Source organism: Oncorhynchus mykiss, chromosome 12 (genome assembly GCF_057628025.1).
Source record: "Oncorhynchus mykiss isolate SJ-2025 chromosome 12, ASM5762802v1, whole genome shotgun sequence".
NCBI classification, from domain to species: Eukaryota; Metazoa; Chordata; class Actinopteri; order Salmoniformes; family Salmonidae; genus Oncorhynchus; species Oncorhynchus mykiss.
Window position 1 is genome coordinate 5,940,559 of NC_143033.1, and position 13,118 is coordinate 5,953,676.

The window sequence follows — 13,118 nt, forward strand, 5'->3', positions numbered from 1 at the left end:
ATCAATATGCTTGAGAATTTCTGCCCAAATAGTTTATATTATGTGCTAATAGCTTGCTAATGTGGCGCAAGATTAACTTATAATAGCCAGCACAAAGAGTTTAGCTAGGCTACAAGCTAATAACGTCAGAACATCAATTACAACACAAATGTTTGTTCAGTCCACGTTCAAAAGAATTAGAAAGATTTGAAACAAGACCAATATTGAAAGACAGTGAATACGTCTCTTTCCAGCTAGGTGCTGAGTCTGACGTTGTTTTCTTGGATACTTGAACAACTTTGACAAAAATTTATTTTCCTTTTTCTCTCGCGCGTCTCGCGCATAAAATAAAAACTGCTGTCAAAATAATAGTCACACTAAACTGTCAAATATACAGTGAGGATTGAAAGCTCATACAAAGAAAATAAATGAGGACGAGAAGAAAGGAGGCATTGATTACAGTCTCCAAACAAAATGAGGACTGAGGCCAGAGAGGAGAGAGAGAGTACACCTCCCTCCTCTCATGGAACCAATTGAATACTCACAAAAGTGCAAACCCTGCCCCTCTTGTTGAACCCCATGTAGGCTAAAGCAAACGCTAAAACGATTTGAAAAATGTAAAATATTATTTGATTCCAGGTCTGCTTGGGGGGGCTTTGAGTTATTTGGGTATCCTATCCATCCAACGCCCTCCTTTCTCTCTGAAGGCCACTGAGAAGTGAAATAATGATCAGTCATTTCCCATGTTGACATTTTGCATAGTGGGCTCTATTTTTCGGCTGGCGATCAACTTGTAAAAGCTCGATTTTACAAAACCTTGTCAAAAGGGTTGGTCATGTGGTGTCTTATATCGGGCAAGATTGGTTGGAAGGTTGGAGATATTTTAGGTTTGTACTTAAAAACTTGCGCCAATGTGTCAGTTTCAATCAGCGCTACTGGAGATAATGAAGACTCACCAAAAGCTGGTTTTAGCGGTAACGCAATTGGTTAAGGCATCAATTGTGTCAATGGAAAGTAGCAAAGTAGCCTGGTCGGTAGCCTGGTCAGTAGCCTGGTCAGTTGCCTAATCGGTAGCCTGGTCAGCAGCCTGGTCAGTAGCCTGGTCAGTAGCATGGTCAGTAGTGTCATAACGTTGGCCTGGGGGGTAGGTTTATGACAGTCATAAATACCTCTTCCCCCCTTTTTCCTCTCTCTACACTAATTAGGTTACATTTGCAAAACCCTTGGTTAGCATAGAGATTCTGAGAACATCAGAAGGTGGGGGGAAATTAACTATATTCTGGTAATCCGATCAATTGAACATATGCAGTGGTACTTAATGAATATGATGTCAGTTCGGTTGTCATCTGAGACATTCTCATCAATGATAAGATGACATATACTCTACAGTGGAAAGTCTACACATCAGAGTTATCGGATTCATTGTTGTTCAATTTAAATGTTTGAATATTAAATAATTTGTGATGGGAAGAAATTAAATGTGAATTTAGCTTCTAAAATGTGAGATTTGGATTTTCATAAGGCTCTGCTCAATCAGTGGCCCTCCCCTGTGAAGGGACAAGGGCTATAAAACTTTTCAAACACGCCCTCCTCTCCCTTCCTATATAAGCTCTTGACGACAACATAACTTCCTGTTCCGATGACGTGAGGACGACGGTCCTATGTCAGAGTGGTTCAGATAATAACTACAGAATGAAGCCAACATCAGCGTGAGCTTTGGTTGAGAATGGTATGAACTTTGAACTCTTATTCACTACAGAAGTGATACCTCCTAGCCGTTGAGTTGGCAACAGCTGCTGAAAACGAGGGTTAAGAAGGAACAGACAGAGTATCCCATCTATCACACAACGACGTTACTACAACTTATCCAATTGACCACCAGAGACATTCTTCAAAGGACAGAGGACTCCGTTTGGCAACACGGCCTTCCATCTACCACCAACCTACTGAAGCTCAGAGTAAATATTTATTGCATTTTCCTAATGGGCGGTAATGTTAGAATAAATAAGATACTGTATTTATGATAGCCCAGCTTCGTCCCTGTGTACCTCAGTCTTCCCGCTCTTTCACTCAAACCCAGCCTCTTTTCCTTTGTGTAGCAAGCTGTCATATCTGTTCCGCCCGCTAGGGACGTTTTCCTTTATGACGTAATTTGTACTCAAGTTATGATTTAAATATGTTTATGTGTAATTCTGTGTGATTAGTTAGGTATTTAGTAAATAAACAATTAAACACACTTTTGTATTGCTGATTCAAATTGTTTGCCAGGGTTCATGCAGATAACCAAGAATTTACAACTTTCAGATGAGACTGAATTAAGGTGACGATTGATATTGACTGCTATTGATGTAAAATATTACTAGGTCTTTAAGAGTTTATTCGGAAGATAACAGCTCTATAAATATTCTTACGTGGTGCCCTGAATCTCTAGTAAAATACATTTACATGATTAGCTCAATCAGGTGATATTAATTACGGATAAATTATTTTATAGAATAGCATGTCATATCACTTAATTCTGCATAGCCAAATCAGTAGCCTAGTCAGTAGCCTAATCAGTAGCCTGGTCAGTAGCCTGGTCAGTAGCCTGGTCAGTAGCCTAATCAGTAGCCTGGTCAGTAGCCTGGTCAGTAGCCTAGTCAGTAACCTGGTCAGTAGCCTAATCAGTAGCCTGGTCAGTAGCCTGGTCAGTAACCTGGTCAGTAGCCTGGTCAGTAGCCACAACACCCAAGAGCCACAACGCCCTAGAGCCACAACGCCCTAGCACACAATGCCTTAGCGCACAACGCCTTAGAGCCACAACGCCCTAGCGTACTACACCCTAGCGCCACAACGCCCTAGCACCACAACGCCCAAGCGCCACAACGCCCTGGCGCCACAAAGCCCTAGAGCCACAACGCCTACCACCACAATGTCCTAGCGCCACAACACCCTAGAGCCACAAAGCCCTAGCGCACAACGCCTTAGAGATACAATGCCCTAGAGCCACAACGCCCTAGAGCCACAATGCTTTAGAGCCACGACGCCCTAGAGCCACGATGCCCTAGCGCCACGACGCCCAAGTGCCACGACGCCCTAGCGCATGACACCTTAGAGCCACGACGCCCTAGCGCCACGACGCCCTAGCGCCACGACGCCCTAGCGCCACGACGCCAAGCGCCACAACGCCCTAGCGCACGACACCTTAGAGCCACGACGCCCTAGCGCCAAAACGCTCTAGCGCCATGACCCCCTCTTTCCGCGACGCCCTAGCAAGACCCCAAACCTACATGAAGGTAACAACACTCAATGTTGCCCCTAGTGGCCAGTTCCCACGTAATTTCCTGACTTCCTCAGACATGGATGGACATTGAATACTGCCTTGTATCACGGGTGGCCTGGCTGAGTCAGCAGGAAATCTAGTAGCTAATCCTTTCATCACAGAGTAATTAATCAGATAAAAAATGTAATTCAGGAATTAACATATGTGTGTGTGTTCGGGTGTGTGTGTGAGCCTGTGGCTGCCTGCCTGTTTGCGTGCATGGCATGAGTGGCGTGCGTGGCGTGCGTGTGTGAAATCCTTCAAATTAAGGTTTGAAGCTGATTAAAGCGCCATTTATCCCTCCCATTTGTCAGTTATTCCTCTGGGTTGTGTTTGTGTTTCTCTCTCCAAGCCACGATTAGTACTAAGGACTCACAGCCAAAGGGAAATTATTCCACTCTCATTTACCTATGATGAAAAGCTCTGTCTAATATAGTCAGGCTGGGTATTAGTGTAGGCTGCGGCCACTCCACAGCTGACCAATCAGAGACTAAAATCCCCTCAGAAGTGGTATACTAAAATAATAATGTATATAATAATGTAATAACTAAAAATCAATGTAATTAAACAATGAAAGTAAATTATAAGGTATTACAACGTACTTCAAATAAATATAATTGTAGGCGTAACAAACACATTGTAGGCATTATACATACTTCATACGTTTTTTTCTAAAAGGATATTTGGCGGGAAATAATCTAACCCAGCAGTAGCTAGCTACTACAGTAGAAAGGTATGGGTTACCTGTTCAGACATGCTACTACAGTAGAAAGGTATGGGTTACCTGTTCAGACATGCTACTACAGTAGAAACGTATGGGGTTACCCGTTCAGACATGCTACTACAGTAGAAAGGTGTGGGGTTACCTGTTCAGACATGCTACTACAGTAGAAAGGTATGGAGTTACCTGTTCAGACATGCTACTACAGTAGAAAGGTGTGGGGTTACCTGTTCAGACATGCTACTACAGTAGAAAGGTATGGAGTTACCTGTTCAGACATGCTACTATAGTAGAAAGGTATGGGTTACCTGTTCAGACATGCTAATACAGTAGAAAGATATGGGTTACCTGTTCAGACATGTTACTACAGTAGAAAGGTATGGGTTACCTGTTCAGACATGCTACTACAGTAGAAAGGTATGGGTTACCTGTTCAAACATGTTACTACAGTAGAAAGGTATGGGTTACCTGTTCAGACATGCTACTACAGTAGAAAGGTATGGGTTACCTGTTCAGACATGTTACTACAGTAGAAAGGTATGGGTTACCTGTTCAGACATGTTACTACAGTAGAAAGATATGGGGTTACCTGTTCAGACATGTTACTACAGTAGAAAGGTATGGGTTACCTGTTCAGACATGCTACTACAGTAGAAAGGTATGGGTTACCTGTTCAGACATGTTACTACAGTAGAAAGGTATGGGTTACCTGTTCAGACATGTTACTACAGTAGAAAGATATGGGGTTACCTGTTCAGACATGCTACTACAGTAGAAACGTATGGGTTACCTGTTCAGACATCTACATTCAATCATTCCCAGCTAAACACTGTTAGACTCTGAATGAGAACGGAAATGTTAAGTTTTAGCAGTCCGGAACAGTACCATTCCCTGTGCCTCTTCCATAGCATGCAAATGTGGAAACTCTACAATAAATGTCAAAATTATTTCCCCAGCCTTCTGTGAAGGGAAATTGTATATATATATATATATATATGTATAGAGAGACAGAGAGAGAGAGAGAGAGAGAGAGAGAGAGAGAGAGAGAGAGAGAGAGAGTGAGAGAGAGAGAGAGAGAGAGAGAGCAAAGAAGATTGATGTATCTTTATTGTGTGTGCATATGGCAGGACAAACACACTCATTGACTGGAAGAAGAGCTAGTGCACAAATTATTGAGAGTGAATTGTTCGTCGCAGGAAGTTAAGTTTAACAGGCTGGAGTCTATTTTGTTTATTGTATTTTGTTTGGTTACGGTGTATTACCAACAGCCTGTATCGGTTTCTTCCCCGTTCAGGAAGTAGCTGTGTTTACTAGGCTCTCTTCTCACCAACAGCCTGTATAGGTTTCTTCCCCTTTCAGGAAGTAGCTGTGTTTACTAGGCTTTCTTCGGGGACAATGTGAACCGACCGGAGTTCTAATGCAACTATTGTTTACTGGCCAAATGACTTTAGGGAAGAAGTGTCTACTCTTAGCAAACATATTAAGAACTTACACAATCTAGTGGGGAAAGCACAACACCTACCTCGTCCTTCTCTACACCACAGGCCTCCTCTGCCATCTCACCAGCGTTATCATCGGCAGCTCTATGGTGAGAAACGTCTCAGTTCCTGCGTCAACAACCTTAGGAACAGGACATTACTAGACTGCTGCCTTTAGTTTTACGTCAGAACAAGGAGGCTGTCATTGTCGTAGTCCATGTGGGATCTAATGACATCAGGATGGCTAGCTCGTAACGGCTGAAACAGGATTTTAAAGAACTAATTGGATACCTGAAAGACTCCAACAAGCGTCCAATTATTTCAGGCCCAGTGCCATCCCTGAGTCGTAGCAGTGAAAGATTCAGTAGGTTGCTGGCACGACCCGACTGGTTACCAGTCCACTGTAGCTCTGTTGGACTTACTTTGACACCTTCTGGAAACAGAACATGTTCTACAGAGAGGACAGGGTCCATCCAATCCATCTTGGTGCCTGGACTCTGTCCTCACATTTTAAGGCTGCGCTGAGACTTATCTGAGCACAGTGTGCTTGTTTTAGAGACTCCGTCTGATCTGAAATAAGCTGCGGCGTTGGACTGATTCATGTACGTGCCAGAAGTTAATAGATTGTATTATATCTCTGGCCTCTCAAACCAACGTGAACATCCAGGTAATATCTGTAATCTGGTTAAATAAGACTGATGCTGATGAGTCTTTGACTGGTTGTAATGGTTTTAGATCTGACAGAGTTGTCAGAGTAACTCTGACCCTAGCCAATGTGAATGTCTAGCTCTAAATACGGGCCACCTTACTTAAGTGGGAATTTATCACGCTCCCTCTGCCTCAACATGTGGAAGCTTGGTAATAATGCCCAACTTAATTAAGTGTGAAATGATCGCCCTACCTCTGCCTCAACATGTGCTCTTTGCCAATTGTCTGACTTGCTGTCTTGCTGGACTTTTTGCTAATGATTTCCGTAACCACTGTCTGCATGAGATGCAAAGCTCCTTAAATCTCAACATCGCATTATTACAGGGAAATTATAGGAATTTCAATGCGGAACAATTCTTGTCTCATCTGCGATTATGTCAGAAATCTCTGACTTGAATCAGGCCCTACATTGTTTTTATTTCTTTAATCAACTCTATTTCAGATAAGCATGCACCGTTCAAAAAACTAAGGGTGAAGGATATAGCTAATCCCTGGTTCACACATGAGAAATTTAGCCCTTGGCTAAAGATGGATGTTTCTACATCTGACTGGCAGTCCTTCAGACAGTTGCTAAATAGATGTCTCTCGACATCTCGAACTGTGTATCTGAGAATGGTGGGAATCCAGCTGCCTTCTGGAATATAGTCAAATATCTGAATCAAAACGCCACGCCCTCATTACCCCAGCAGGTTATGACAGCCTCTGGTCCCATAACAGATAAGATGGACATTTGTGGTCATTTAAATAACCACTTTGCCTCAGCGGGCCACCTGATAAATAACTTGTGAAAACTCGGATTCCAGCAGAGGGAGTCATTTACTCGCCTCAGGTTGCAGAGAACGATAAATTCCCAGAGACACATTCCTCGTTTTAAATTAAACCATTTTGATGTCTGTGATGTACAAAGAGGCTTATTGAAAATGTAAAAACAATCCACTGACTGGATATTTCTGCCTCACTTATTCACAATTAATGTGATCCATAATGTGACACGTCATTTTCAAGAAGCTAGGCATAATGTCGCACGTCACTACTTCACAGGAGAGGCATTTATGAAAATGCTATTTTTTTTGTTTTGTTGTTGTTGCAGAAATGGCTTCTGGAACATGGGACCTTTCATGTGCCTTAATAAGAAACGTGTATGTCATCACGTCATGTGCCCCGTGTATGTCATCACGTCATGTGCCCCGTGTATGTCATCACGTCATGTGACCCGTGTATGTCATCACGTCATGTGACCCATGTATGTCATCACGTCATGTGACCCGTGAATGTCATCACGTCATGTGACCTCGTGAATGTCATCACGTCATGTGACCTCGTGAATGTCATCACGTCATGTGACCTCATGTATGTCATCACGTCATGTGACCTCATGTATGTTATCACGTCATGTGACCCATGTATGTCATCTGTAAATTATAAGTATAGTTGGTTTAGCCACGGAAAAAGGCAGGAACCTTCCCGCTGAGATAATGGATGGGCTGGACATGCTGAAATATGAGTTCGGATTGGTCTGCCATGTAGCTTGCTTCTGTCTATAACATGAGCTGCTCAGTAGGTGTAAACAATCCTTTTTTAAATTTGATTTTTAAGAAAAAAGTTAATGCAAAAGTGTTTTTACTGCTCTCAACATTGCTGCCCTGAAATTAACAGGCACTATCGACAAAGATTATTGGGAAAAAGTTGCGATGGACTATTTTCTGGAGGACGATTGTGCCATGATGACTCTCTCTGACTCTGAAAATGAATCAGACAATGATAAAATCCCTGATTTAGTATTTAAAAAAAAACATTTTCATTGAACCATACATGATACATGGTACAGTCTTCTGATGACAGTGATGGGGAAGAAACGGCAACCAACAGTGTTGTTGTCACGGAAGAAATTGACTGAGTTTTGAAATCAATGGAATACCCGGTGGAAGCAGAGCATGATTGCAAATGTGGTGGGAGTCGAAAAGAGAACACAGAAGGCTATTGAATAAAACACCTGTCTCCGGATTACATCTTCAAACTAAGGGCAACCATGGTGTCCGTGACAGAGGAAGAAGGGCAACCATGGTGTCCGTGACAGAGGAAGAAGGGCAACCATGGTGTCCGTGACAGAGGAAGAAGGGCAACCATGGTGTCCGTGACAGAGGAAGAAGGGCAACCATGGTGTCCGTGACAGAGGAAGAAGGGCAACCATGGTGTCCGTGACAGAGGAAGAAGGGCAACCATGGTGTCCGTGACAGAGGAAGAAGGGCAACCATGGTGTCCGTGACAGAGGAAGAAGGGCAACCATGGTGTCCGTGACAGAGGAAGAAGGGCAACCATGGTGTCCGTGACAGAGGAAGAAGGGCAACCATGGTGTCCGTGACAGAGGAAGAAGGGCAACCATGGTGTCCGTGACAGAGGAAGAAGAATTCATCCATGTAAGAGTCTAGCTACATTTTCAGATATTGTATGTTTCTAATTGTCAGAAAGTTGTTTTCAGGGCCTCCTGAGCGGCTCAGAGGTCTAAGGCACTGCATCGCACCGCTAGAGGCGTCACTACAGACCCAGTTTTCGATTCACATGCACGCTGACTTCGGTTGCCAACTGCACTGTGTTTCCTCCGACACATTGGTGTGGCTGGCTTCCAGGTTAAGCGGGCAGTTGTGTTGTATTTAGCAGTGCGGCTTGGCGGTCGTGTTTCGGAGGATGTATGCCTCTCAACCCCCGCCTCTCCCGAGACCATACGCAAGTTACAGAGATGCTACAAGAATGTAACTACCAATTGGATATCACACAATTGGGGAGAAAAAGGGATAAAAAATACCCCCAAAAAATACAAAAAAGTATTATGAAAAAAATATGTTGTTTTCATTTCAAGTTTTTTGAGTCTCTGGCCAACTCTCAGCTTAGAACTTTCTTAACTTCACATTCTATTCTTAATGAGCGCCAGTCTAGTTTTAGACCTGGATGTAGTGCTGTTTCAGCAGCTACCAGTCTGGTTTTAGACCTGGATGTAATACTGTTTCATCAGCTACCAGTCTGGTTTTAGTCCTGGATGTAATACTGTTTCAGCAGCTACCAGTCTGGTTTTAGTCCTGGATGTAATACTGTTTCAGCAGCTACCAGTCTGGTTTTAGACCTGTATGTAATACTGTTTCAGCAGCTACCAATCTGGACAGGACCCTGGACAGCCCCCTCCCTTAGAGAGGAACGGAACATTAACAGAATCCTGGACAGCCCCCTCCCTTGGAGAGGAACAGGACAGAACCCTGGATAGCCCCCTCCCTTAGAGAGGAATAGAACAGAACCATGGACAGCCCCCTCCCTTAGAGAGGAACAGAACAGAACCATGGTTAGGCCCCTCCCTTAGAAAGGAACAGAACAGAACAGGACACTGGACAGCCCCTTCCCTTAGAGAGGAATAGAACAGAACCCTGGACAGCCCCTTCCCTTAGAGAGGAATAGAACAGAACCCTGGACAGCCCCCTCCCTTAGAGAGGAATAAAACAAAACCCTGGACAGCCCCCTCCCTTAGAGAGGAATAGAACAGAACCATGGATAGCCCCCTCCCTTAGAGAGGAACAGAACAGGACCCTGGACAGCCCCCCCCCCCCCCCCCCTTTAGAAAGGAACAGAACAGAACAGGACACTGGACAGCTCCCTCCCTTAGAGAGGAATAGAACAGAACCCTGGACAGCTCCCTCCCTTAGAGACGAACAGAACAAAAATCACTTACTGATCCTAAACTAAAACTAAATGCTAATAAAACTAAGTTCATGCTGTTCTCTTGGCCTTGTAATATTGACCATGACCTGCATATCTGCACATTAAAGAGTTGATCAAGTTCCCCAATATAATTACTTGGGTATTTGGATTGATGATAAGCTGTCTTTTAAAATACATATTGAAAAACTGACAACAAAAAAAAGTTGAGAACTAAGATTGATTTCTTTAAAAAAAAAATAATAATAATCCTGCCTCACTTTGGAAAGTACGAGGAAGGCTGTTCAATCAACGTTTCACCCAGTACTTCGTTGAAAAACCACCAAAATACAAAAACGAAAGTAAAGCTACATGCGGTGCAGAAAGCAACTCCACACAAACATAGTCACGATCCCACAAACTAAAGGTGGGTAAAAGGCTGTCTAAGTATGATCCCCAATCAGAGACAACGATAGACAGCTGCCTCTGATTGGGAACCATACCTGGCCAACAAAGAAATAGAACAACTAGAATGCCCACCCAAATCACACCCTGACCTAACCAAATAGAGAAATAAAAAGGCTCTCTAAGGTCAGGGCATGACAGTATTCCCCCCCCCCCCACCAAAAGGTGCGGACTCCGGCCGCAAAACCTGACTCTATGGGGGAGGGTCCGGGGTGGGCATCTAGCCTCGGTGGCGGCTCCAGTTCGGGACGTAGACCAAGCTCCGCTCGATCATCGCCGGGGACTCTGGACCGTAGATCATCGCCGGAGGAACCGGACCGTGGATCGTCGCCGGAGGAACTGGACCGTGGATCATCACCGGAGGCTCCGGACCATGGATCATCGCCGGGGACTCCGGGCCGTAGACCGTCGCTGGAGACTCCGGGCCATGGATCATCACTGGAGGCTCCGGGCCATGGATCGTCGCCGGGGACTCTGGACCGTAGATCATCGCCGGAGGAACCGGACCGTGGATCGTCGCCGGAGGAACTGGACCGTGGATCATCGCCGGAGGCTCCGGACCGTGGATCATCACCGGGGACTCCGAACCGTAGACTGGGAACCGTCACTGGAGGCTCTGGACTGCAGACCGTCGCTGGAGACTCTGGACTGCAGACCGTCGCTGGAGACTCCGGGCCATGGATCATCACTGGAGGCTCCGGGCCATGGATCATCACTCGAGGCTTCGGGCCATGGATCATCACTGGAGGCTTCATGCCATGGATAATTACTGGAGGCTACATGCCATGGATCATCACTTGAGGCTTCATGCCATGGATCATCACTGGAGGCTTTGGGCCATGGATCATCACTGGAGGCTTCATGCCATGGATCATCACTGGAGGCTTCGGGCCATGAATCATCACTGGAGGCTCTGGGCGACACAGTGTGTAGAGCCGGCGCAGGATATCCTGGACCGAGGAGCGCTGAGAGACCAGGAGACCAGCAGACCAGGAGCGCTGAGCCGGCTGAGCCGGCACAACCTGTCCTGGCTGGATGCTCACTTTCGCACGGCAAGTGCGAGGAACTGGCACAGAACGCACCGGGCTGTGAATGCGCACTGGAGACACAGTGCGTATCACCGCATAACATGGTGCCTGAACACACTCCTTAAAGCGAGTGCGGGGAGTTGGCTCTGGTCTGCAACCTGGCTCCGCCAACCACCCCATGTGCCACCCCCCCAAAAAAAATCTGGTCTGCCTCTCGTGCTTCCTTCGTGGTCGCAAACCCCGGTGTCGTCGTTGTTCCTCCCTCGCTGCCTCCATCTGCTCCCACGTCCAGGATCACTTACCATCCAAGATATTTATTTTACTATTTTTCTATTTTCCACATTGTAGAATAATACTGAAACATCAAAACTATGAAATAACACATATGGAATCATGTAGTAACCAAAAAAGTGTTAAACAAATCAAAATATATTTTATAGTTGAGATTCTTCAAAGTAGCCACCCTTTGCCTTGATGACAGCTTTGTACACTCTTGGCTAAAACTGTACATCACAGAAGACTGAAATATAACAACACTGTTTGATGTAGAAACACCAGAATTTTTGGCAGAATTATATATATTTTTTGAACTATGAAAAACATTAATGAAGCCACTAGGTCATTTGACTGCAGGAAAAGTCTACCAAAGGATTTTTAAGCCTTGAGACAATTGAGACATGGATTGTGTGCCATTCAGAGGGTGAATGGGCAGGATAAAAATATTGGAGGTCCTATAGGTTCTGGAGGTCCTGGAGGATCTGGAGGTCCTAGAGGTTCTGAAGGTCCTGTGGGTCTCCTGTGGGTGACGCTGGAACACTAGGATGCAGTTTGTTAGACCGTCACTCTGGAGGCCCCTGGATTTGACTAATCTTGGATTTATTGTTTAGTATGGATATTTTCTTTCATTATGTAAATTGTGTATGTTCGTGTTCACAGGGTTACCTTGTAAATTAGACCCGGGTCTCAATGGAGACCAACCCTGCAGAAACACAACATTTAGCATGAAGAACGGATTGATGGCAGGTCGTTTTTATCATCATTTGAACGACCGGCTGCTCCACGTTCGCATGACGATGGATGGATCGTCACTGGAGGCTCCGGGCCATGGATCGTCGCCGGGGACTCTGGACCGTAGATCATCGCCGGAGGAACCGGACCATGGATCGTCGCCGGAGGAACTGGACCGTGGATCATCGCCGGAGGCTCCGGACCGTGGATCATCACCGGGGACTCCGAACCGTAGACTGGGAACCGTCACTGGAGGCTCTGGACTGCAGACCGTCGCTGGAGACTCTGGACTGCAGACCGTCGCTGGAGACTCCGGGCCATGGATCATCACTGGAGGCTCCGGGCCATGGATCATCACTCGAGGCTTCGGGCCATGGATCATCACTGGAGGCTTCATGCCATGGATAATCACTGGAGGCTTCATGCCATGGATCATCACTTGAGGCTTCATGCCATGGATCATCACTGGAGGCTTTGGGCCATGGATCATCACTGGAGGCTTCATGCCATGGATCATCACTGGAGGCTTCGGGCCATGAATCATCACTGGAGGCTCCGGGCGACACAGTGTGTAGAGCCGGCGCAGGATATCCTGGACCGAGGAGCGCTGAGAGACCAGGAGACCAGCAGACCAGGAGCGCTGAGCCGGCTGAGCCGGCACAACCTGTCCTGGCTGGATGCTCACTTTCGCACGGCAAGTGCGAGGAACTGGCACAGAACGCACCGGGCTGTGAATGCGCACTGGAGAC